The following is a 23,659-nucleotide window of genomic DNA, read 5'->3' on the forward strand; positions in this document are numbered from 1 at the left end:
AATATTTTAGCCAGGATGTGATTGTCAGTAAATATTTCACAAAGAGGACTACAGCTGTTAACACAGCACCTCCTGACTTTGGTAAATACGGCCCTGTACTCCTAAACCAGGGATTATGGGTTCAACTCCCATACAGGGTGATTAACAGCAGAGTGGCGCAGCGGAAGCGTGCTGGGCCCATAACCCAGAGGTCGATAGATCGAAACTATCCTCTGCTAACAACTTTTTTGCCAGGATGTGATTGAAGCAGTTTTATGATTGCGTAGGCGTGGTCACATGGTACCTCTCACCCCTCCTCGTTAGTATAGTGGACAGTATCTCCGCCTGTCACGCGGAAGACCGGGGTTCGATTCCCCGACGGGGAGAATAAGTCTTTAACCTATTTAATCAATATTAGCTAATGTCATGACCTAATACCAGGTATTGTTGAGCTCAGAGGTTGTGGCTCCGCTGGCAGTCGTCAAATGCCACAATCAGTTTCCGTAGTGTAGTGGTTATCACGTTCGCCTAACACGCGAAAGGTCCCCGGTTCGAGACCGGGCGGAAACAGAGGTTTTTCTCCTGGAGCGTAACAGAGGGTTCAAGTCCCAAACAGGATGGTTACAAGCAGAGTGGCGCAGCGGAAGCGTGCTGGGCCCATAACCCAGAGGTCGATAGATCGAAACTATCCTCTGCTAACAATGTTTTTGCCAGGATGTGATTGTCAGTAAATATTTCACAAAGAGGGACTACAGCTGTTTAATACAGTTGGTAGATAGGCACTGTCCTGCTTGTGTTTCTTAAAATTGTTCATTTCCAATCCAAAACTGTTCTTTTCTTTCTAACTGATTAAGGGAGGTTTCTGTTTGTTAATCTAACCTCTGTGGGTCAGCCACCTACACTTCAGTCCTAAATCTTTTCCCAGACAAGTCAATACCCAACCACACCCCAAATCCTGTGACCCTAATGATTCACACAATATCAGGTTGGGTCTGTGACTAGTAGGTAACAATAGCATTCACACCTCAACCCGGAGACCCCAATGACCCACGAGCTGGTGGAGGTTTCAACGACCTATCTGTTCAACCCAACGACTGTCAACACAAAGACCTAAAGAGGTTAAATACCTGAAAGCTTCCAGGTAGAAGTGAACAAGCCTTTTGGATGAGAGGCAAAATGTCTACAAGAAACACAAGCAAACCAAGTTGCCTATGCACATGTCACTCTATAGCGCCATGTTTTCGAGCGAAATCAGGTGGAAAACACATCCAAATGGGCCCCAGTGGCCTAATGGATAAGGCACTGGCCTCCTAAGCCAGGGATTGTGGGTTCAAGTCCCATCTGGGGTGATTAACAGCAGAATGGCGCAGCGGAAGCTTGCTGGGCCAGTAACCCAGAGGTCGATAGATCGAAACTATCCTCTGCTAACAACTTTTTTGCCAGAATGTGATTGAAGCAGTTTTATGATTGCGTAGGCGTGGTCACATGGTACCTCTCACCCCTCCTCGTTAGTATAGTGGACAGTATCTCCGCCTGTCACGCGGAAGACCGGGGTTCGATTCCCCGACGGGGAGAATAAGTCTTTAACCTATTTAATCAATATTAGCTAATGTCATGACCTAATACCAGGTATTGTTGAGCTCTGAGGTTGTGGCTCCGCTGGCAGTCGTCAAATGCCACAATCAGTTTCCGTAGTGTAGTGGTTATCACGTTCGCCTAACACGCGAAAGGTCCCCGGTTCGAGACCGGGCGGAAACAGAGGTTTTTCTCCTGGAGCGTAACAGAGGGTTCAAGTCCCAAACAGGATGGTTACAAGCAGAGTGGCGCAGCGGAAGCGTGCTGGGCCCATAACCCAGAGGTCGATAGATAGAAACTATCCTCTGCTAACAATATTTTAGCCAGGATGTGATTGTCAGTAAATATTTCACAAAGAGGGACTACAGCTGTTTAACACAGCACCTCCTGACTTTGGTAAATAAGGCCCTGTACTCCTAAACCAGGGATTATGGGTTCAACTCCCATACAGGGTGATTAACAGCAGAGTGGCGCAGCGGAAGCGTGCTGGGCCCATAACCCAGAGGTCGATAGATCGAAACTATCCTCTGCTAACAATTTTTTTGCCAGGATGTGATTGAAGCAGTTTTATGATTGCGTAGGCGTGGTCACATGGTACCTCTCACCTCTCCTCATTACTATAGTGGACAGTATCTCCGCCTGTCACGCGGAAGACCGGGCTTCAATTCCCCGACGGGGAGAATAAGTCTTTAACCTATTTCATCAATATTAGCTAATGTCACACCATCCAATCATGACCTAATACCAGGTATTGTTGAGCTCAGAGGTTGTGGCTCCGCTGGCAGTCGTCAAATGCCACAATCAGTTTCCGTAGTGTAGTGGTTATCACGTTCGCCTCACACGCGAAAGGTCCCCGGTTCGAAACCGGGCGGAAACATTTATTCTTTGTTTTCATTTGCTTGACAAGTGACGCCACCATTAGCTCGGCCAAGTACCATACAGGGTGGTTAACACACAGAGGCGCAGCGGAAGCGTGCTGGGCCCATAACCCAGAGGTCGATAGATAGAAACTATCCTCTGCTAACAATATTTTAGCCAGGATGTGATTGTCAGTAAATATTTCACAAGAGGGACTACAGCTGTTTAACACAGCACCTCCTGACTTTGGTAAATAAGGCCCTGTACTCTTAAACCAGGGATTATGGGTTCAACTCCCATACAGGGTGATTAACAGCAGAGTGGCGCAGCGGAAGCGTGCTGGGCCCATAACCCAGAGGTCGATAGATCGAAACTATCCTCTGCTAACAACTTTTTGCCAGGATGTGATTGAAGCAGTTTTATGATTGCGTAGGCGTGGTCACATGGTACCTCTCACCTCTCCTCATTACTATAGTGGACAGTATCTCCGCCTGTCACGCGGAAGACTGGGCTTCAATCCCCCGAAGGGAGAATAAGTCTTTAACCTATTTAATCAATATTAGCTAATGTCACACCATCCAATCATGACCTAATACCAGGTATTGTTGAGCTCAGAGGTTGTGGCTCGCTGGCAGCGTCAAATGCCACAATCAGTTTCCGTAGTGTAGTGGTTATCACGCTCGACTAACACGCGAAGGCCCCGGTTCGAGACCGGGCGGAAACAGAGGTTTTTCTCCTGGAGCGTAACAGAGAGTTCAAGTCCCAAACAGGATGGTTACAAGCAGAGTGGCGCAGCGGAAGCGTGCTGGGCCCATAACCCAGAGGTCGATAGATAGAAACTATCCTCTGCTAACAATATTTTAGCCAGGATGTGATTGTCAGTAAATATTTCCAAAGAGGACTACAGCTGTTTAACACAGCACCTCCTGACTTTGGTAAATACGGCCCTGTACTCCTAAACCAGGATTATGGGTTCAACTCCCATACAGGGTGATTAACAGCAGAGTGGCGCAGCGAAGCGTGCTGGGCCCATAACCCAGAGGTCGATAGATCGAAACTATCCTCTGCTAACAATTTTTTTGCCAGGATGTGATTGAAGCAGTTTTATGATTGCGTGAGGCGTGGTCACATGGTACCTCTCACCCCTCCTCGTTAGTATAGTGGACAGTATCTCCACCTGTCACGCGGAAGACCGGGGTCGATTTCATGGAGAATAAGTCTTTAACCTATTTAATCAATATTAGCTAATGTCATGACCTAATACCAGGTATTGTTGAGCTCTGAGGTTGTGGCTCCGCTGGCAGTCGTCAAATGCCACAATCAGTTTCCGTAGTGTAGTGGTTATCACGTTCACTAACACGCGAAAGTCCCGGTTCGAGACCGGGCGAAACAGAGGTTTTTCTCCTGGAGCGTAACAGAGAGTTCAAGTCCCAAACAGGATGGTTACAAGCAGAGTGATGAAGCATGCGGGCCCATAACCCAGAGGTCGATAGATCGAAACTATCCTCTGCTAACAATGTTTTTGCCAGGATGTGATTGTCAGTAAATATTTCACAAAGAGGGACTACAGCTGTTTAATACAGTTGGTTGATAGGCACTGTCCTGCTTGTGTTTCTTAAAATTGTTCATTTCCAATCCAAAACTGTTCTTTTCTTTCTAACTGATTAAGGGAGGTTTCTGTTATTTAACCTCTGTGGGTCAGCCACCTACACTTCAGTCCTAAATCTTTTCCCAGACAAGTCAATACCCAACCACACCCCAAATCCTGTGACCCTAATGATTCACACAATATCAGGTTGGGTCTGTGACTAGTAGGTAACAATAGCATTCACACCTCAACTCGGGAGACCCCAATGACCCACGAGCTGGTGGAGGTTTCACGACCTATCTGTTCAACCCAACGACTGTCAACACAAAGACCTAAAGAGGTTAAATACCTGAAAGCTTCCAGGTAGAAGTGAACATGCCTTTTGGATGAGAGGCAAAATGTCTACAAGAAACACAAGCAAACCAAGTTGCCTATGCACATGTCACTCTATAGCGCCATGTTTTCGAGCGAAATCAGGTGGAAAACACATCCAAATGGGCCCCAGTGGCCTAATGGATAAGGCACTGGCCTCCTAAGCCAGGGATTGTGGGTTCAAGTCCCATCTGGGGTGATTAACAGCAGAATGGCGCAGCGGAAGCTTGCTGGGCCAGTAACCCAGAGGTCGATAGATCAAACTATCCTCTGCTCACAACTTTTTGCCAGAATGTGATTGAAGCAGTTTTATGATTGCGTAGGCGTGGTCACATGGTACCTCTCACCCTCCTCGTTAGTATAGTGGACACTATCTCCGCCTGTCACGCTGAAGACCGGGTCTGGCTTCCCGATGGGGAGAATAAGTCTTTAACCTATTTAATCAATATTAGCTAATGTCATGACCTAATACCAGGTATTGTTGAGCTCTGAGGTTGTGGCTCCGCTGGCAGTCGTCAAATGCCACAATCAGTTTCCGTAGTGTAGTGGTTATCACGTTCGCCAACACGAAAGGTCCCGGTTCGAGACCGGGCGGAAACAGAGGTTTTTCTCCTGGAGCGTAACAGAGGGTTCAAGTCCCAAACAGGATGGTTACAAGCAGAGTGGCGCAGCGGAAGCGTGCTGGCCCATAACCCAGAGGTCGATAGATAGAAACTATCCTCTGCTAACAATATTTTAGCCAGGATGTGATTGTCAGTAAATTTTTCACAAAGAGGACTACAGCTGTTTAACACAGCACCTCCTGACTTTGGTAAATAAGGCCCTGTACTCCTAAACCAGGGATTATGGGTTCAACTCCCATACAGGGTGATTAACAGCAGAGTGGCGCAGCGGAAGCGTGCTGGGCCCATAACCCAGAGGTCGATAGATCGAAACTATCCTCTGCTAACAATTTTTTGCCAGGATGTGATTGAAGCAGTTTTATGATTGCGTAGGCGTGGTCACATGGTACCTCCCACCTCTCCTCATTACTATAGTGGACAGTATCTCCGCCTGTCACGCGGAAGACTGGGCTTCAATCCCCGACGGGAGAATAAGTCTTTAACCTATTTAATCAATATTAGCTAATGTCACACCATCCAATCATGACCTAATACCAGGTATTGTTGAGCTCAGAGGTTGTGGCTCCGCTGGCAGTCGTTAAATGCCACAATCAGTTTCCGTAGTGTAGTGGTTATCACGTCGCCTCACACGGAAAGGTCCCGGTTCAAATCACGGAAACATTTATTCTTTGTTTTCATTTGCTTGACAAGTGACGCTACCATTAGCTCGTTCAAGTACCATACAGGGTGGTTAACAGCAGAGTGGCGCAGCGGAAGTGCTGGGCCCATAACCCAGAGGTCGATAGATCGAAACTATCCTCTGCTAACAACTTTTGCCAGGATGTGATTGTCAGTAAATATTTCACAAAGAGGGACTACAGCTGTTTAATACAGTTGGTAGATAGGCACTGTCCTGCTTGTGTTTCTTAAAATTGTTCATTTCAATCCAAAACTGTTCTTTCTTTCTAACTGATTAAGGGAGGTTTCTGTTATTTAACCTCTGTGGTCAGCCACCTACACTTCAGTCCTAAATCTTTCCCAGACAAGTCAATACCCAACCACACCCCAAATCCTGTGACCCTAATGATTCACACAATATCAGGTTGGGTCTGTGACTAGTAGGTAACAATAGCATTCACACCTCAACTCGAGACCCCAATGACCCACGAGCTGGTGGAGGTTTCAACGACCTATCTGTTCAACCCAACGACTGTCAACACAAAGACCTAAGAGGTTAAATACCTGAAAGCTTCCAGGTAGAAGTGAACAAGCCTTTTGGATGAGAGGCAAAATGTCTACAAGAAACACAAGCAAACGTTGCCCATGCACATGTCACTCTATAGCGCCATGTTTCGAGCAAAATCAGGTGGAAAACACATCCAAATGGGCCCCAGTGGCCTAATGGATAAGGCACTGGCCTCCAAGCCAGGGATTGTGGGTTCAAGTCCCATCTGGGGTGATTAACAGCAGAGTGGCGCAGGGGAAGGCGTGCTGGGCCCATAACCCAGAGGTCGATAGATCGAAACTATCCTCTGCTAACAACTTTTTGCCAGGATGTGATTGAAGCAGTTTATGATTGCGTAGGCGTGGTCACATGGTACCCCTCACCCCTCCTCGTTAGTATAGTGGACAGTATCTCCGCCTGTCACGCGGAAGACCGGGGTCTGATTCCCCGACGGGAGAATAAGTCTTTAACCTATTTAATCAATATTAGCTAATGTCATGACCTAATACCAGGTATTGTTGAGCTCAGAGGTTGTGGCTCCGCTGGCAGTCGTCAAATGCCACAATCAGTTTCCGTAGTGTAGTACACACGCTCACCACGTCACAAAGGTCCGGTTCGAGACCGGGCGGAAACAGAGGTTTTTCTCCTGGAGCGTAACAGAGGGTTCAAGTCCCAAACAGGATGGTTACAAGCAGAGTGGCGCAGCGGAAGCGTGCTGGGCCCATAACCCAGAGGTCGATAGATAGAAACTATCCTCTCCTAACAATATTTTAGCCAGGATGTGATTGTCAGTAAATTTTTCAAAAGAGGGACTACAGCTGTTTAACACAGCACCTCCTGACTTTGGTAAATAAGGCCCTGTACTCCTAAACCAGGGATTATGGGTTCAACTCCCATACAGGGTGATTAACAGCAGAGTGGCGCAAAGGAAGCGTGCTGGGCCCATAACCCAGAGGTCGATAGATCGAAACTATCCTCTGCTAACAAATTTTTGCCAGGATGTGATTGAAGCAGTTTTATGATTGCGTAGGCGTGGTCACATGGTACCTCTCACCTCTCCTCATTACTATAGTGGACAGTATCTCCGCCTGTCACGCGGAAGACCGGGCTTCACCCTCCCACGGGAGAATAAGTCTTTAACCTATTTAATCAATATTAGCTAATGTCACACCATCCAATCATGACCTAATACCAGGTATTGTTGAGCTCAGAGGTTGTGGCTCCGCTGGCAGTCGTTAAATGCCACAATCAGTTTCCAGAGTGTAGTGGTTATCACGTTCGCCTCACACGGAAAGGTCCCGGTCCAAACTGGGCGGAAACATTTATTCTTTGTTTTCATTTGCTGTCACAAGCGACGCCACCATTAGCCTGCTCAAGTACCATACAGGGTGGTTAACAGCAGAGTGGCGCAGCGGAAGTGCACAGCATAACCCAGAGGTCGATAGATCGAAACTATCCTCTGCTAACAATGTTTTTGCCAGGATGTGATTGTCAGTAAATATTTCACAAAGAGGGACTACAGCTGTTTAATACAGTTGGTAGATAGGCACTGTCCTGCTTGTGTTTCTTAAAATTGTTCATTTCCAATCCAAAACTGTTCTTTTCTTTCTAACTGATTAAGGGAGGTTTCTGTTATTTAACCTCTGTGGGTCAGCCACCTACACTTCAGTCCTAAATCTTTTCCCAGACAAGTCAATACCCAACCACACCCCAAATCCTGTGACCCTAATGATTCACACAATATCAGGTTGGGTCTGTGACTAGTAGGTAACAATAGCATTCACACCTCAACTCGGGAGACCCCAATGACCCACGAGCTGGTGGAGGTTTCAACGACCTATCTGTTCAACCCAACGACTGTCAACACAAAGACCTAAAGAGGTTAAATACCTGAAAGCTTCCAGGTAGAAGTGAACAAGCCTTTTGGATGAGAGGCAAAATGTCTACAAGAAACACAAGCAAACCAAGTTGCCTATGCACATGTCACTCTATAGCGCCATGTTTTCGAGCGAAATCAGGTGGAAAACACATCCAAATGGGCCCCAGTGGCCTAATGGATAAGGCACTGGCCTCCTAAGCCAGGGATTGTGGGTTCAAGTCCCATCTGGGGTGATTAACAGCAGAGTGGCGCAGCGGAAGCGTGCTGGGCCCATAACCCAGAGGTCGATAGATCGAAACTATCCTCTGCTAACAACTTTTTTGCCAGGATGTGATTGAAGCAGTTTTATGATTGCGTAGGCGTGGTCACATGGTACCTCTCACCCCTCCTCGTTAGTATAGTGGACAGTATCTCCGCCTGTCACGCGGAAGACCGGGGTTCGATTCCCCGACGGGGAGAATAAGTCTTTAACCTATTTAATCAATATTAGCTAATGTCATGACCTAATACCAGGTATTGTTGAGCTCAGAGGTTGTGGCTCCGCTGGCAGTCGTCAAATGCCACAATCAGTTTCCGTAGTGTAGTGGTTATCACGTTCGCCTAACACGCGAAAGGTCCCCGGTTCGAGACCGGGCGGAAACAGAGGTTTTTCTCCTGGAGCGTAACAGAGGGTTCAAGTCCCAAACAGGATGGTTACAAGCAGAGTGGCGCAGCGGAAGCGTGCTGGGCCCATAACCCAGAGGTCGATAGATAGAAACTATCCTCTCCTAACAATATTTTAGCCAGGATGTGATTGTCAGTAAATATTTCACAAAGAGGGACTACAGCTGTTTAACACAGCACCTCCTGACTTTGGTAAATAAGGCCCTGTACTCCTAAACCAGGGATTATGGGTTCAACTCCCATACAGGGTGATTAACAGCAGAGTGGCGCAGCGGAAGCGTGCTGGGCCCATAACCCAGAGGTCGATAGATCGAAACTATCCTCTGCTAACAATGTTTTTGCCAGGATGTGATTGAAGCAGTTTTATGATTGCGTAGGCGTGGTCACATGGTACCTCTCACCTCTCCTCATTACTATAGTGGACAGTATCTCCGCCTGTCACGCGGAAGACCGGGCTTCAATTCCCCGACGGGGAGAATAAGTCTTTAACCTATTTCATCAATATTAGCTAATGTCACACCATCCAATCATGACCTAATACCAGGTATTGTTGAGCTCAGAGGTTGTGGCTCCGCTGGCAGTCGTCAAATGCCACAATCAGTTTCCGTAGTGTAGTGGTTATCACGTTCGCCTCACACGCGAAAGGTCCCCGGTTCGAAACCGGGCGGAAACATTTATTCTTTGTTTTCATTTGCTTGACAAGTGACGTCACCATTAGCTCGTTCAAGTACCATACAGGGTGGTTAACAGCAGAGTGGCGCAGCGGAAGCGTGCTGGGCCCATAACCCAGAGGTCGATAGATCGAAACTATCCTCTGCTAACAATGTTTTTGCCAGGATGTGATTGTCAGTAAATATTTCACAAAGAGGGACTACAGCTGTTTAATACAGTTGGTAGATAGGCACTGTCCTGCTTGTGTTTCTTAAAATTGTTCATTTCCAATCCAAAACTGTTCTTTTCTTTCTAACTGATTAAGGGAGGTTTCTGTTATTTAACCTCTGTGGGTCAGCCACCTACACTTCAGTCCTAAATCTTTTCCCAGACAAGTCAATACCCAACCACACCCCAAATCCTGTGACCCTAATGATTCACACAATATCAGGTTGGGTCTGTGACTAGTAGGTAACAATAGCATTCACACCTCAACTCGGGAGACCCCAATGACCCACGAGCTGGTGGAGGTTTCAACGACCTATCTGTTCAACCCAACGACTGTCAACACAAAGACCTAAAGAGGTTAAATACCTGAAAGCTTCCAGGTAGAAGTGAACAAGCCTTATGGATGAGAGGCAAAATGTCTACAAGAAACACAAGCAAACCAAGTTGCCTATGCACATGTCACTCTATAGCGCCATGTTTTGAGCAAAATCAGGTGGAAAACACATCCAAATGGGCCCCAGTGGCCTAATGGATAAGGCACTGGCCTCCTAAGCCAGGGATTGTGGGTTCAAGTCCCATCTGGGGTGATTAACAGCAGAGTGGCGCAGGGAAGCGTGCTGGGCCCATAACCCAGAGGTCGATAGATCAAAACTATCCTCTGCTAACAACTTTTTGCCAGGATGTGATTGAAGCAGTTTTATGATTGCGTAGGCGTGGTCACATGGTACCTCTCACCTCTCCTCATTACCATAGTGGACAGTATCTCCGCCTGTCACGCGGAAGACGGGCTTCACTCCGACGGGGAGAATAAGTCTTTAACCTATTTAATCAATATTAGCTAATGTCACACCATCCAATCATGACCTAATACCAGGTATTGTTGAGCTCAGAGGTTGTGGCTCCGCTGGCAGTCGTCAAATGCCACAATCAGTTTCCGTAGTGTAGTGGTTATCACGTTCGCCTAACACGGAAAGGTCCCGGTTCGAGACCGGGCGAAACAGAGGTTTTTCTCCTGGAGCGTAACAGAGAGTTCAAGTCCCAAACAGGATGGTTACAAGCAGAGTGGCGCAGCGAAGGCGTGCTGGGCCCATAACCCAGAGGTCGATAGATAGAAACTATCCTCTGCTCATAATATTTTAGCCAGGATGTGATTGTCAGTAAATATTTCACAAAGAGGACTACAGCTGTTTAACACAGCACCTCCTGACTTTGGTAAATACGGCCCTGTACTCCTAAACCAGGGATTATGGGTTCAACTCCCATACAGGGTGATTAACAGCAGAGTGGCGCAGCGAAGCGTGCTGGGCCCATAACCCAGAGGTCGATAGATCGAAACTATCCTCTGCTAACAATTTTTTGCCAGGATGTGATTGAAGCAGTTTTATGATTGCGTAGGCGTGGTCACATGGTACCTCTCACCTCCTCGTTAGTATAGTGGACAGTATCTCCGCCTGTCACGCGGAAGACCGGGGTTCGATTCCCCGACGGGGAGAATAAGTCTTTAACCTATTTAATCAATATTAGCTAATGTCATGACCTAATACCAGGTATTGTTGAGCTCTGAGGTTGTGGCTCCGCTGGCAGTCGTCAAATGCCACAATCAGTTTCCGTAGTGTAGTGGTTATCACGTTCGCCTAACACGCGAAAGGTCCCCGGTTCGAGACCGGGCGGAAACAGAGGTTTTTCTCCTGGAGCGTAACAGAGGGTTCAAGTCCCAAACAGGATGGTTACAAGCAGAGTGGCGCAGCGGAAGCGTGCTGGGCCCATAACCCAGAGGTCGATAGATCGAAACTATCCTCTGCTAACAATGTTTTTGCCAGGATGTGATTGTCAGTAAATATTTCACAAAGAGGGACTACAGCTGTTTAATACAGTTGGTAGATAGGCACTGTCCTGCTTGTGTTTCTTAAAATTGTTCATTTCCAATCCAAAACTGTTCTTTTCTTTCTAACTGATTAAGGGAGGTTTCTGTTATTTAACCTCTGTGGGTCAGCCACCTACACTTCAGTCCTAAATCTTTTCCCAGACAAGTCAATACCCAACCACACCCCAAATCCTGTGACCCTAATGATTCACACAATATCAGGTTGGGTCTGTGACTAGTAGGTAACAATAGCATTCACACCTCAACTCGGGAGACCCCAATGACCCACGAGCTGGTGGAGGTTTCAACGACCTATCTGTTCAACCCAACGACTGTCAACACAAAGACCTAAAGAGGTTAAATACCTGAAAGCTTCCAGGTAGAAGTGAACAAGCCTTTTGGATGAGAGGCAAAATGTCTACAAGAAACACAAGCAAACCAAGTTGCCTATGCACATGTCACTCTATAGCGCCATGTTTTCGAGCGAAATCAGGTGGAAAACACATCCAAATGGGCCCCAGTGGCCTAATGGATAAGGCACTGGCCTCCTAAGCCAGGGATTGTGGGTTCAAGTCCCATCTGGGGTGATTAACAGCAGAATGGCGCAGCGGAAGCTTGCTGGGCCAGTAACCCAGAGGTCGATAGATCGAAACTATCCTCTGCTAACAACTTTTTTGCCAGAATGTGATTGAAGCAGTTTTATGATTGCGTAGGCGTGGTCACATGGTACCTCTCACCCTCCTCGTTAGTATAGTGGACACTATCTCCGCCTGTCACGCGGAAGACCGGGGTTCGATTCCCCGACGGGGAGAATAAGTCTTTAACCTATTTAATCAATATTAGCTAATGTCATGACCTAATACCAGGTATTGTTGAGCTCTGAGGTTGTGGCTCCGCTGGCAGTCGTCAAATGCCACAATCTGTTTCCGTAGTGTAGTGGTTATCACGTCGCGCACGCGAAAGGTCCCCGGTTCGAGACCGGGCGGAAACAGAGGTTTTTCTCCTGGAGCGTAACAGAGGGTTCAAGTCCCAAACAGGATGGTTACAAGCAGAGTGGCGCAGCGGAAGCGTGCTGGGCCCATAACCCAGAGGTCGATAGATAGAAACTATCCTCTCCTAACAATATTTTAGCCAGGATGTGATTGTCAGTAAATATTTCACAAAGAGGGACTACAGCTGTTTAACACAGCACCTCCTGACTTTGGTAAATAAGGCCCTGTACTCCTAAACCAGGGATTATGGGTTCAACTCCCATACAGGGTGATTAACAGCAGAGTGGCGGAGCGGAAGGGCTCCATAACCCAGAGGTCGATAGATCGAAACTATCCTCTGCTAACAATTTTTTTGCCAGGATGTGATTGAAGCAGTTTTATGATTGCGTAGGCGTGGTCACATGGTACCTCTCACCTCTCCTCATTACTATAGTGGACAGTATCTCCGCCTGTCACGCGGAAGACCGGGCTTCAATTCCCCGACGGGGAGAATAAGTCTTTAACCTATTTCATCAATATTAGCTAATGTCACACCATCCAATCATGACCTAATACCAGGTATTGTTGAGCTCAGAGGTTGTGGCTCGCTGGCAGTCGTTAAATGCCACAATCAGTTTCCGTAGTGTAGTGGTTATCACGTTCGCCACACGGAAAGGTCCCGGTTCGAAACCGGGCGGAAACATTTATTCTTTGTTTTCATTTGCTTGACAAGTGACGTCACCATTAGCTCGTTCAAGTCCCATACAGGGTGGTTAACAGCAGAGTGGCGCAGCGGAAGCGTGCTGGGCCCATAACCCAGAGGTCGATAGATAGAAACTATCCTCTCCTAACAATATTTTAGCCAGGATGTGATTGTCAGTAAATATTTCACAAAGAGGGACTACAGCTGTTTAACACAGCACCTCCTGACTTTGGTAAATAAGGCCCTGTACTCCTAAACCATGGATTATGGGTTCAACTCCCATACAGGGTGATTAACAGCAGAGTGGGCAGCGGAAGCGTGCTGGGCCCATAACCCAGAGGTCGATAGATCGAAACTATCCTCTGCTAACAACTTTTTGCCAGGATGTGATTGAAGCAGTTTTATGATTGCGTAGGCGTGGTCACATGGTACCTCTCACCTCTCCTCATTACTATAGTGGACAGTATCTCCGCCTGTCACGCGGAAGACCGGCTTCAATTCCCCGACGGGGAGAATAAGTCTTTAACCTATTTAATCAATATTAGCTAATGTCACACCATCCAATCATGACCTAATACCAGGTATTGTTGAGCTCAGAGGTTGTGGCTCCGCTGGCAGTCGTCAAATGCCACAATCAGTTTCCGTAGTGTAGTGGCTGTTACTAACACGCGAAAGGTCCCGGTTCGAGACCGGGCGAAACAGAGGTTTTCTCCTGGAGCGTAACAGAGTTCAAGTCCCAAACAGGATGGTTACAAGCAGAGTGGCGCAGCGGAAGCGTGCTGGGCCCATAACCCAGAGGTCGATAGATAGAAACTATCCTCTCCTAACAATATTTTAGCCAGGATGTGATTGTCAGTAAATATTTCACAAGAGGACTACAGCTGTTTAACACAGCACCTCCTGACTTTGGTAAATACGGCCCTGTACTCCTAAACCAGGGATTATGGGTTCAACTCCCATACAGGGTGATTAACAGCAGAGTGGCGCAGCGAAGGCGTGCTGGGCCCATAACCCAGAGGTCGATAGATCGAAACTATCCTCTGCTAACAATTTTTCAGGATGTGATTGAAGCAGTTTTATGATTGCGTAGGCGTGGTCACATGGTACCTCTCACCCCTCCTCGTTAGTATAGTGGACAGTATCTCCGCCTGTCACGCGGAAGACCGGGTTCGATTCCCGACGGGGAGAATAAGTCTTTAACCTATTTAATCAATATTAGCTAATGTCATGACCTAATACCAGGTATTGTTGAGCTCAGAGGTTGTGGCTCCGCTGGCAGTCGTCAAATGCCACAATCAGTTTCCGTAGTGTAGTGGTTATCACGTTCGCCTAACACGCGAAGGCCCCGGTTCGAGACCGGGCGGAAACAGAGGTTTTTCTCCTGGAGCGCGAACAGAGAGTTCAAGTCCCAAACAGGATGGTTACAAGCAGAGTGGCGCAGCGGAGCGTGCTGGGCCCATAACCCAGAGGTCGATAGATCGAAACTATCCTCTGCTAACAATATTTTAGCCAGGATGTGATTGTCAGTAAATATTTCACAAGAGGACTACAGCTGTTTAATACAGTTGGTAGATAGGCACTGTCCTGCTTGTGTTTCTTAAAATTGTTCATTTCCAATCCAAAACTGTTCTTTTCTTTCTAACTGATTAAGGGAGGTTTCTGTTATTTAACCTCTGTGGGTCAGCCACCTACACTTCAGTCCTAAATCTTTTCCCAGACAAGTCAATACCCAACCACACCCCAAATCCTGTGACCCTAATGATTCACACAATATCAGGTTGGGTCTGTGACTAGTAGGTAACAATAGCATTCACACCTCAACTCGGGAGACCCCAATGACCCACGAGCTGGTGGAGGTTTCAACGACCTATCTGTTCAACCCAACGACTGTCAACACAAAGACCTAAAGAGGTTAAATACCTGAAAGCTTCCAGGTAGAAGTGAACAAGCCTTTTGGATGAGAGGCAAAATGTCTACAAGAAACACAAGCAAACCAAGTTGCCTATGCACATGTCACTCTATAGCGCCATGTTTTCGAGCGAAATCAGGTGGAAAACACATCCAAATGGGCCCCAGTGGCCTAATGGATAAGGCACTGGCCTCCTAAGCCAGGGATTGTGGGTTCAAGTCCCATCTGGGGTGATTAACAGCAGAATGGCGCAGCGGAAGCTTGCTGGGCCAGTAACCCAGAGGTCGATAGATCGAAACTATCCTCTGCTCACAACTTTTGCCAGAATGTGATTGAAGCAGTTTTATGATTGCGTAGGCGTGGTCACATGGTACCTCTCACCCCTCCTCGTTAGTATAGTGGACACTATCTCCGCCTGTCACGCGGAAGACCTGGCTTATTCCCCGATGGGGAGAATAAGTCTTTAACCTATTTAATCAATATTAGCTAATGTCATGACCTAATACCAGGTATTGTTGAGCTCTGAGGTTGTGGCTCCGCTGGCAGTCGTCAAATGCCACAATCAGTTTTCGTAGTGTAGTGGTTATCACGCTCGCCAACGCTGAAAGGTCCCCGGTTCGAGACCGGGCGGAAACAGAGGTTTTTCTCCTGGAGCGTAACAGAGGGTTCAAGTCCCAAACAGGATGGTTACAAGCAGAGTGGCGCAGCGGAAGCGTGCTGGGCCCATAACCCAGAGGTCGATAGATAGAAACTATCCTCTCCTAACAATATTTTAGCCAGGATGTGATTGTCAGTAAATATTTCACAAAGAGGGACTACAGCTGTTTAACACAGCACCTCCTGACTTTGGTAAATAAGGCCCTGTACTCCTAAACCAGGGATTATGGGTTCAACTCCCATACAGGGTGATTAACAGCAGAGTGGCGCAGCGGAAGCGTGCTGGGCCCATAACCCAGAGGTCGATAGATCGAAACTATCCTCTGCTAACAATTTTTGCCAGGATGTGATTGAAGCAGTTTTATGATTGCGTAGGCGTGGTCACATGGTACCTCTCACCTCTCCTCATTACTATAGTGGACAGTATCTCCGCCTGTCACGCGGAAGACCGGCTTCACCCCGACGGGAGAATAAGTCTTTAACCTATTTAATCAATATTAGCTAATGTCACACCATCCAATCATGACCTAATACCAGGTATTGTTGAGCTCAGAGGTTGTGGCTCGCTGGCAGTCGTTAAATGCCACAATCAGTTTCCGTAGTGTAGTGGTTATCACGTTCGCCTCACACGCGAAAGGTCCCCGGTTCGAAACCGGGCGGAAACATTTATTCTTTGTTTTCATTTGCTTGACAAGTGACGTCACCATTAGCTCGTTCAAGTACCATACAGGGTGGTTAACAGCAGAGTGGCGCAGCGGAAGCGTGCTGGGCCCATAACCCAGAGGTCGATAGATCGAAACTATCCTCTGCTAACAACTTTTTTGCCAGGATGTGATTGTCAGTAAATATTTCACAAAGAGGGACTACAGCTGTTTAATACAGTTGGTAGATAGGCACTGTCCTGCTTGTGTTTCTTAAAATTGTTCATTTCCAATCCAAAACTGTTCTTTTCTTTCTAACTGATTAAGGGAGGTTTCTGTTATTTAACCTCTGTGGGTCAGCCACCTACACTTCAGTCCTAAATCTTTTCCCAGACAAGTCAATACCCAACCACACCCCAAATCCTGTGACCCTAATGATTCACACAATATCAGGTTGGGTCTGTGACTAGTAGGTAACAATAGCATTCACACCTCAACTCGGGAGACCCCAATGACCCACGAGCTGACCCACGAGCGTGGAGGTTTCAACGACCTATCTGTTCAACCCAACGACTGTCAACACAAAGACCTAAAGAGGTTAAATACCTGAAAGCTTCCAGGTAGAAGTGAACAAGCCTTTTGGATGAGAGGCAAAATGTCTACAAGAAACACAAGCAAACCAAGTTGCCTATGCACATGTCACTCTATAGCGCCATGTTTTCGAGCGAAATCAGGTGGAAAACACATCCAAATGGGCCCCAGTGGCCTAATGGATAAGGCACTGGCCTCCTAAGCCAGGGATTGTGGGTTCAAGTCCCATCTGGGGTGATTAACAGCAGAGTGGCGCAGCGGAAGCGTGCTGGGCCCATAACCCAGAGGTCGATAGATCGAAACTATCCTCTGCTAACAACTTTTTGCCAGGATGTGATTGAAGCAGTTTTATGATTGCGTAGGCGTGGTCACATGGTACCTCTCACCCCTCCCGTTAGTATAGTGGACAGTATCTCCGCCTGTCACGCGGAAGACCGGGGTCTGATTCCCGACGGGAGAATAAGTCTTTAACCTATTTAATCAATATTAGCTAATGTCATGACCTAATACCAGGTATTGTTGAGCTCAGAGGTTGTGGCTCCGCTGGCAGTCGTCAAATGCCACAATCAGTTTCCGTAGTGTAGTGGTTATCACATGTCGCCTAACACGCGAAAGGTCCCGGTTCGAGACCGGGCGGAAACAGAGGTTTTCTCCTGGAGCGTAACAGAGGGTTCAAGTCCCAAACAGGATGGTTACAAGCAGAGTGGCGCAGCGGAAGCGCGTTGGGCCCATAACCCAGAGGTCGATAGATAGAAACTATCCTCTGCTAACAATATTTTAGCCAGGATGTGATTGTCAGTAAATATTTCACAAGACAAAGAGGGACTACAGCTGTTTAACACAGCACCTCCTGACTTTGGTAAATAAGGCCCTGTACTCCTAAACCAGGGATTATGGGTTCAACTCCCATACAGGGTGATTAACAGCAGAGTGGCGCAGCGGAAGCGTGCTGGGCCCATAACCCAGAGGTCGATAGATGAAACTATCCTCTGCTAACAATTTTTGCCAGGATGTGATTGAAGCAGTTTTATGATTGCGTAGGCGTGGTCACATGGTACCTCTCACCTCTCCTCATTACTATAGTGGACAGTATCTCCGCCTGTCACCGGAAGACGGGCTTATTCCCGACGGGAGAATAAGTCTTTAACCTATTTAATCAATATTAGCTAATGTCACACCATCCAATCATGACCTAATACCAGGTATTGTTGAGCTCAGAGGTTGTGGCTCGCTGGCAGTCGTTAAATGCCACAATCAGTTTCCGTAGTGTAGTGGTTATCACGTCGCCTACACGGAAAGGTCCGGTTCGAAACTGGGCGGAAACATTTATTCTTTGTTTATTTGCTTGACAAGTGACGTCACCATTAGCTCGTTCAAGTACCATCAGGTGGTTAACAGCAGAGTGGCGCAGCGGAGCGTGCTGGGCCCATAACCCAGAGGTCGATAGATCGAAACTATCCTCTGCTAACAACTTTTTGCCAGGATGTGATTGTCAGTAAATATTTCACAAAGAGGGACTACAGCTGTTTAATACAGTTGGTAGATAGGCACTGTCCTGCTTGTGTTTCTAAAATTGTTCATTTCAATCCAAAACTGTTCTTTTCTTTCTAACTGATTAAGGGAGGTTTCTGTTATTTAACCTCTGTGGGTCAGCCACCTACACTTCAGTCCTAAATCTTTTCCCAGACAAGTCAATACCCAACCACACCCCAAATCCTGTGACCCTAATGATTCACACAATATCAGGTTGGGTCTGTGACTAGTAGGTAACAATAGCATTCACACCTCAACTCGGGAGACCCCAATGACCCACGAGCTGGTGGAGGTTTCAACGACCTATCTGTTCAACCCAACGACTGTCAACACAAAGACCTAAAGAGGTTAAATACCTGAAAGCTTCCAGGTAGAAGTGAACAAGCCTTTTGGATGAGAGGCAAAATGTCTACAAGAAACACAAGCAAACCAAGTTGCCTATGCACATGTCACTCTATAGCGCCATGTTTTCGAGCGAAATCAGGTGGAAAACACATCCAAATGGGCCCCAGTGGCCTAATGGATAAGGCACTGGCCTCCTAAGCCAGGGATTGTGGGTTCAAGTCCCATCTGGGGTGATTAACAGCAGAGTGGCGCAGCGGAAGCGTGCTGGGCCCATAACCCAGAGGTCGATAGATCGAAACTATCCTCTGCTAACAACTTTTTTGCCAGGATGTGATTGAAGCAGTTTTATGATTGCGTAGGCGTGGTCACATGGTACCTCTCACCCCTCCTCGTTAGTATAGTGGACAGTATCTCCGCCTGTCACGCGGAAGACCGGGGTTCGATTCCCCGACGGGGAGAATAAGTCTTTAACCTATTTAATCAATATTAGCTAATGTCATGACCTAATACCAGGTATTGTTGAGCTCAGAGGTTGTGGCTCCGCTGGCAGTCGTCAAATGCCACAATCAGTTTCCGTAGTGTAGTGGTTATCACGTTCGCCTAACACGCGAAAGGTCCCCGGTTCGAGACCGGGCGGAAACAGAGGTTTTTCTCCTGGAGCGTAACAGAGGGTTCAAGTCCCAAACAGGATGGTTACAAGCAGAGTGGCGCAGCGGAAGCGTGCTGGGCCCATAACCCAGAGGTCGATAGATAGAAACTATCCTCTCCTAACAATATTTTAGCCAGGATGTGATTGTCAGTAAATATTTCACAAAGAGGGACTACAGCTGTTTAACACAGCACCTCCTGACTTTGGTAAATAAGGCCCTGTACTCCTAAACCAGGGATTATGGGTTCAACTCCCATACAGGGTGATTAACAGCAGAGTGGCGCAGCGGAAGCGTGCTGGGCCCATAACCCAGAGGTCGATAGATCAAACTATCCTCTGCTAACAATTTTTTGCCAGGATGTGATTGAAGCAGTTTTATGATTGCGTAGGCGTGGTCACATGGTACCTCTCACCTCTCCTCATTACTATAGTGGACAGTATCTCCGCCTGTCACGCGGAAGACCGGGCTTCAATTCCCCGACGGGGAGAATAAGTCTTTAACCTATTTCATCAATATTAGCTAATGTCACACCATCCAATCATGACCTAATACCAGGTATTGTTGAGCTCAGAGGTTGTGGCTCCGCTGGCAGTCGTCAAATGCCACAATCAGTTTCCGTAGTGTAGTGGTTATCACGTTCGCCTCACACGCGAAAGGTCCCCGGTTCGAAACCGGGCGGAAACATTTATTCTTTGTTTTCATTTGCTTGACAAGTGACGTCACCATTAGCTCGTTCAAGTACCATACAGGGTGATTAACAGCAGAGTGGCGCAGCGGAAGCGTGCTGGGCCCATAACCCAGAGGTCGATAGATCGAAACTATCCTCTGCTAACAATGTTTTTGCCAGGATGTGATTGTCAGTAAATATTTCACAAAGAGGGACTACAGCTGTTTAATACAGTTGGTAGATAGGCACTGTCCTGCTTGTGTTTCTTAAAATTGTTCATTTCCAATCCAAAACTGTTCTTTTCTTTCTAACTGATTAAGGGAGGTTTCTGTTATTTAACCTCTGTGGGTCAGCCACCTACACTTCAGTCCTAAATCTTTTCCCAGACAAGTCAATACCCAACCACACCCCAAATCCTGTGACCCTAATGATTCACACAATATCAGGTTGGGTCTGTGACTAGTAGGTAACAATAGCATTCACACCTCAACTCGGGAGACCCCAATGACCCACGAGCTGGTGGAGGTTTCAACGACCTATCTGTTCAACCCAACGACTGTCAACACAAAGACCTAAAGAGGTTAAATACCTGAAAGCTTCCAGGTAGAAGTGAACAAGCCTTTTGGATGAGAGGCAAAATGTCTACAAGAAACACAAGCAAACCAAGTTGCCTATGCACATGTCACTCTATAGCGCCATGTTTTCGAGCGAAATCAGGTGGAAAACACATCCAAATGGGCCCCAGTGGCCTAATGGATAAGGCACTGGCCTCCTAAGCCAGGGATTGTGGGTTCAAGTCCCATCTGGGGTGATTAACAGCAGAGTGGCGCAGCGGAAGCGTGCTGGGCCCATAACCCAGAGGTCGATAGATCGAAACTATCCTCTGCTAACAACTTTTTTGCCAGGATGTGATTGAAGCAGTTTTATGATTGCGTAGGCGTGGTCACATGGTACCTCTCACCCCTCCTCGTTAGTATAGTGGACAGTATCTCCGCCTGTCACGCGGAAGACCGGGGTTCGATTCCCCGACGGGGAGAATAAGTCTTTAACCTATTTAATCAATATTAGCTAATGTCATGACCTAATACCAGGTATTGTTGAGCTCAGAGGTTGTGGCTCCGCTGGCAGTCGTCAAATGCCACAATCAGTTTCCGTAGTGTAGTGGTTATCACGTTCGCCTAACACGCGAAAGGTCCCCGGTTCGAGACCGGGCGGAAACAGAGGTTTTTCTCCTGGAGCGTAACAGAGGGTTCAAGTCCCAAACAGGATGGTTACAAGCAGAGTGGCGCAGCGGAAGCGTGCTGGGCCCATAACCCAGAGGTCGATAGATAGAAACTATCCTCTCCTAACAATATTTTAGCCAGGATGTGATTGTCAGTAAATATTTCACAAAGAGGGACTACAGCTGTTTAACACAGCACCTCCTGACTTTGGTAAATAAGGCCCTGTACTCCTAAACCAGGGATTATGGGTTCAACTCCCATACAGGGTGATTAACAGCAGAGTGGCGCAGCGGAAGCGTGCTGGGCCCATAACCCAGAGGTCGATAGATCGAAACTATCCTCTGCTAACAATGTTTTTGCCAGGATGTGATTGAAGCAGTTTTATGATTGCGTAGGCGTGGTCACATGGTACCTCTCACCTCTCCTCATTACTATAGTGGACAGTATCTCCGCCTGTCACGCGGAAGACCGGGTTATCCCGGGAGAATAAGTCTTTAACCTATTTAATCAATATTAGCTAATGACTCATGACCTAATACCAGGTATTGTTGAGCTCAGAGGTTGTGGCTCGCAGTCGTCAAATGCCACAATCAGTTTCCGTAGTGAGTGGTTATCACGTCGCCTCACGAGGTCCCGTTCGAAACCGGGAAACATTATTCTTTGTTTTCATGCTTGACGTGACGTCACCAAGCGTTCAAGTCCCATACAGGGTGATTAACAGCAGAGTGGCGCAGCGGAAGCGTGCTGGGCCCATAACCCAGAGGTCGATAGATCGAAACTATCCTCTGCTAACAATGTTTTTGCCAGGATGTGATTGTCAGTAAATATTTCACAAAGAGGGACTACAGCTGTTTAATACAGTTGGTAGATAGGCACTGTCCTGCTTGTGTTTCTTAAAATTGTTCATTTCCAATCCAAAACTGTTCTTTTCTTTCTAACTGATTAAGGGAGGTTTCTGTTATTTAACCTCTGTGGGTCAGCCACCTACACTTCAGTCCTAAATCTTTTCCCAGACAAGTCAATACCCAACCACACCCCAAATCCTGTGACCCTAATGATTCACACAATATCAGGTTGGGTCTGTGACTAGTAGGTAACAATAGCATTCACACCTCAACTCGGGAGACCCCAATGACCCACGAGCTGGTGGAGGTTTCAACGACCTATCTGTTCAACCCAACGACTGTCAACACAAAGACCTAAAGAGGTTAAATACCTGAAAGCTTCCAGGTAGAAGTGAACAAGCCTTTTGGATGAGAGGCAAAATGTCTACAAGAAACACAAGCAAACCAAGTTGCCTATGCACATGTCACTCTATAGCGCCATGTTTTCGAGCGAAATCAGGTGGAAAACACATCCAAATGGGCCCCAGTGGCCTAATGGATAAGGCACTGGCCTCCTAAGCCAGGGATTGTGGGTTCAAGTCCCATCTGGGGTGATTAACAGCAGAGTGGCGCAGCGGAAGCGTGCTGGGCCTATAACCAGGAGGTGTTTCTATAGGATCGTAACTATCCTCTCACAACCACTTGCCAGGATGATTGAAGCAGTTTTATGATTGCGTAGGCGTGGTCAAATACATGGTACTTCCTACCCCTCCTCGTTAGTATAGGTGACAGTATTCACTGTCACGCGAAGATCAAATTGACTTCGACGGGAGAATAAGTCTTTAACCTATTTAATCAATATTGAAGCAATGCCGCGACTCTAATACCAGGTATTGTTGAGCTCAGAGGTCAGGTTCCGCTGGCAGTCGCCAAATGCCACAATCAGTTTCCGTAGTGTAGTGGTTAATACGTCACTTAACACGCCAAAGGTCCCTGCCCGAGACCGCATGAAACAGAGGTTTTTCCCCTGAGCGAATAGAGGGTTCAAGTCCCAAACAGGATGGTTACAAGCAGAGTGGCGGAGCGGAAGGCATGGGCCCATAACCCAGAGGTCGATAGATCAAATCATCCTCTACAATAAATGTTTTGCCAGGATGTATTTGTCAGTAAATATTTCTACAAAGAGGGACTACAGCTGTTTAATACAGCTGGTAGATAGTGTCTGTCCTGCTTGTGTTTCTAAAATTGTCTACTCCAATCCAAAACTGTTCTTTTCTTTCTCAACTGATTATGGGAGGCTTCTGTTATTTAACCCCGTGGGTCAGCCACCTACACTTCAGTCCTAAATCTTTTCTCAGACAAGTCAATACCCAACCACACCCCAAATCCCAGGACCCTAATGATTCACAATATCAGGCTGGGTCTGTGACTATGTGGTAGGTAACAACAGCATCTACACCT

At 47.1% G+C, this 23,659-nt stretch overlaps 1 protein-coding gene and 48 non-coding genes across 50 annotated transcripts in view; 48 read left to right on the forward strand and 1 right to left on the reverse strand.

The window, feature by feature from the left end:
* The window catches only part of sema3h (sema domain, immunoglobulin domain (Ig), short basic domain, secreted, (semaphorin) 3H), a 111,434-nt gene that overhangs the window by 62,596 nt on the left and 25,179 nt on the right, over positions 1–23,659 (reverse strand). The window lies entirely within an intron of this gene.
* trnam-cau lies at positions 147–218 on the forward strand. Its single transcript has one exon. It is a non-coding gene; the product is annotated as a tRNA-Met (tRNA).
* trnad-guc lies at positions 294–365 on the forward strand. Its single transcript has one exon. It is a non-coding gene; the product is annotated as a tRNA-Asp (tRNA).
* trnav-aac lies at positions 477–549 on the forward strand. The gene has a single exon. It is a non-coding gene; the product is annotated as a tRNA-Val (tRNA).
* Positions 606–677, forward strand: trnam-cau. The gene has a single exon. It is a non-coding gene; the product is annotated as a tRNA-Met (tRNA).
* Positions 1,256–1,328, forward strand: trnar-ccu. Its single transcript has one exon. It is a non-coding gene; the product is annotated as a tRNA-Arg (tRNA).
* trnad-guc lies at positions 1,482–1,553 on the forward strand. Its single transcript has one exon. It is a non-coding gene; the product is annotated as a tRNA-Asp (tRNA).
* trnav-aac lies at positions 1,665–1,737 on the forward strand. Its single transcript has one exon. It is a non-coding gene; the product is annotated as a tRNA-Val (tRNA).
* trnam-cau lies at positions 2,016–2,087 on the forward strand. The gene has a single exon. It is a non-coding gene; the product is annotated as a tRNA-Met (tRNA).
* On the forward strand, positions 2,359–2,431 carry trnav-cac. Its single transcript has one exon. It is a non-coding gene; the product is annotated as a tRNA-Val (tRNA).
* Positions 2,727–2,798, forward strand: trnam-cau. The gene has a single exon. It is a non-coding gene; the product is annotated as a tRNA-Met (tRNA).
* Positions 3,066–3,136, forward strand: trnav-aac. Its single transcript has one exon. It is a non-coding gene; the product is annotated as a tRNA-Val (tRNA).
* trnar-ccu lies at positions 4,499–4,571 on the forward strand. Its single transcript has one exon. It is a non-coding gene; the product is annotated as a tRNA-Arg (tRNA).
* Positions 4,904–4,972, forward strand: trnav-aac. Its single transcript has one exon. It is a non-coding gene; the product is annotated as a tRNA-Leu (tRNA).
* On the forward strand, positions 5,249–5,320 carry trnam-cau. The gene has a single exon. It is a non-coding gene; the product is annotated as a tRNA-Met (tRNA).
* trnar-ccu lies at positions 8,239–8,311 on the forward strand. The gene has a single exon. It is a non-coding gene; the product is annotated as a tRNA-Arg (tRNA).
* trnam-cau lies at positions 8,318–8,389 on the forward strand. Its single transcript has one exon. It is a non-coding gene; the product is annotated as a tRNA-Met (tRNA).
* Positions 8,465–8,536, forward strand: trnad-guc. Its single transcript has one exon. It is a non-coding gene; the product is annotated as a tRNA-Asp (tRNA).
* On the forward strand, positions 8,648–8,720 carry trnav-aac. The gene has a single exon. It is a non-coding gene; the product is annotated as a tRNA-Val (tRNA).
* On the forward strand, positions 8,999–9,070 carry trnam-cau. Its single transcript has one exon. It is a non-coding gene; the product is annotated as a tRNA-Met (tRNA).
* On the forward strand, positions 9,342–9,414 carry trnav-cac. The gene has a single exon. It is a non-coding gene; the product is annotated as a tRNA-Val (tRNA).
* Positions 9,490–9,561, forward strand: trnam-cau. Its single transcript has one exon. It is a non-coding gene; the product is annotated as a tRNA-Met (tRNA).
* trnar-ccu lies at positions 10,135–10,207 on the forward strand. Its single transcript has one exon. It is a non-coding gene; the product is annotated as a tRNA-Arg (tRNA).
* trnad-guc lies at positions 11,041–11,112 on the forward strand. The gene has a single exon. It is a non-coding gene; the product is annotated as a tRNA-Asp (tRNA).
* Positions 11,224–11,296, forward strand: trnav-aac. Its single transcript has one exon. It is a non-coding gene; the product is annotated as a tRNA-Val (tRNA).
* trnam-cau lies at positions 11,353–11,424 on the forward strand. The gene has a single exon. It is a non-coding gene; the product is annotated as a tRNA-Met (tRNA).
* Positions 11,999–12,071, forward strand: trnar-ccu. Its single transcript has one exon. It is a non-coding gene; the product is annotated as a tRNA-Arg (tRNA).
* trnad-guc lies at positions 12,224–12,295 on the forward strand. The gene has a single exon. It is a non-coding gene; the product is annotated as a tRNA-Asp (tRNA).
* trnav-aac lies at positions 14,457–14,527 on the forward strand. Its single transcript has one exon. It is a non-coding gene; the product is annotated as a tRNA-Val (tRNA).
* On the forward strand, positions 15,228–15,300 carry trnar-ccu. The gene has a single exon. It is a non-coding gene; the product is annotated as a tRNA-Arg (tRNA).
* trnam-cau lies at positions 15,982–16,053 on the forward strand. The gene has a single exon. It is a non-coding gene; the product is annotated as a tRNA-Met (tRNA).
* On the forward strand, positions 16,317–16,389 carry trnav-cac. The gene has a single exon. It is a non-coding gene; the product is annotated as a tRNA-Val (tRNA).
* On the forward strand, positions 16,465–16,536 carry trnam-cau. The gene has a single exon. It is a non-coding gene; the product is annotated as a tRNA-Met (tRNA).
* Positions 17,121–17,193, forward strand: trnar-ccu. The gene has a single exon. It is a non-coding gene; the product is annotated as a tRNA-Arg (tRNA).
* On the forward strand, positions 17,200–17,271 carry trnam-cau. The gene has a single exon. It is a non-coding gene; the product is annotated as a tRNA-Met (tRNA).
* On the forward strand, positions 17,526–17,598 carry trnav-aac. The gene has a single exon. It is a non-coding gene; the product is annotated as a tRNA-Val (tRNA).
* On the forward strand, positions 18,995–19,067 carry trnar-ccu. Its single transcript has one exon. It is a non-coding gene; the product is annotated as a tRNA-Arg (tRNA).
* On the forward strand, positions 19,074–19,145 carry trnam-cau. The gene has a single exon. It is a non-coding gene; the product is annotated as a tRNA-Met (tRNA).
* trnad-guc lies at positions 19,221–19,292 on the forward strand. Its single transcript has one exon. It is a non-coding gene; the product is annotated as a tRNA-Asp (tRNA).
* Positions 19,404–19,476, forward strand: trnav-aac. The gene has a single exon. It is a non-coding gene; the product is annotated as a tRNA-Val (tRNA).
* Positions 20,096–20,168, forward strand: trnav-cac. The gene has a single exon. It is a non-coding gene; the product is annotated as a tRNA-Val (tRNA).
* On the forward strand, positions 20,244–20,315 carry trnam-cau. The gene has a single exon. It is a non-coding gene; the product is annotated as a tRNA-Met (tRNA).
* trnar-ccu lies at positions 20,890–20,962 on the forward strand. The gene has a single exon. It is a non-coding gene; the product is annotated as a tRNA-Arg (tRNA).
* Positions 20,969–21,040, forward strand: trnam-cau. Its single transcript has one exon. It is a non-coding gene; the product is annotated as a tRNA-Met (tRNA).
* Positions 21,116–21,187, forward strand: trnad-guc. The gene has a single exon. It is a non-coding gene; the product is annotated as a tRNA-Asp (tRNA).
* trnav-aac lies at positions 21,299–21,371 on the forward strand. Its single transcript has one exon. It is a non-coding gene; the product is annotated as a tRNA-Val (tRNA).
* On the forward strand, positions 21,650–21,721 carry trnam-cau. The gene has a single exon. It is a non-coding gene; the product is annotated as a tRNA-Met (tRNA).
* On the forward strand, positions 22,094–22,165 carry trnam-cau. The gene has a single exon. It is a non-coding gene; the product is annotated as a tRNA-Met (tRNA).
* Positions 22,740–22,812, forward strand: trnar-ccu. The gene has a single exon. It is a non-coding gene; the product is annotated as a tRNA-Arg (tRNA).

Source organism: Hippoglossus stenolepis, chromosome 6 (assembly GCF_022539355.2).
Source record: "Hippoglossus stenolepis isolate QCI-W04-F060 chromosome 6, HSTE1.2, whole genome shotgun sequence".
Lineage (NCBI taxonomy): Eukaryota > Metazoa > Chordata > Actinopteri > Pleuronectiformes > Pleuronectidae > Hippoglossus > Hippoglossus stenolepis.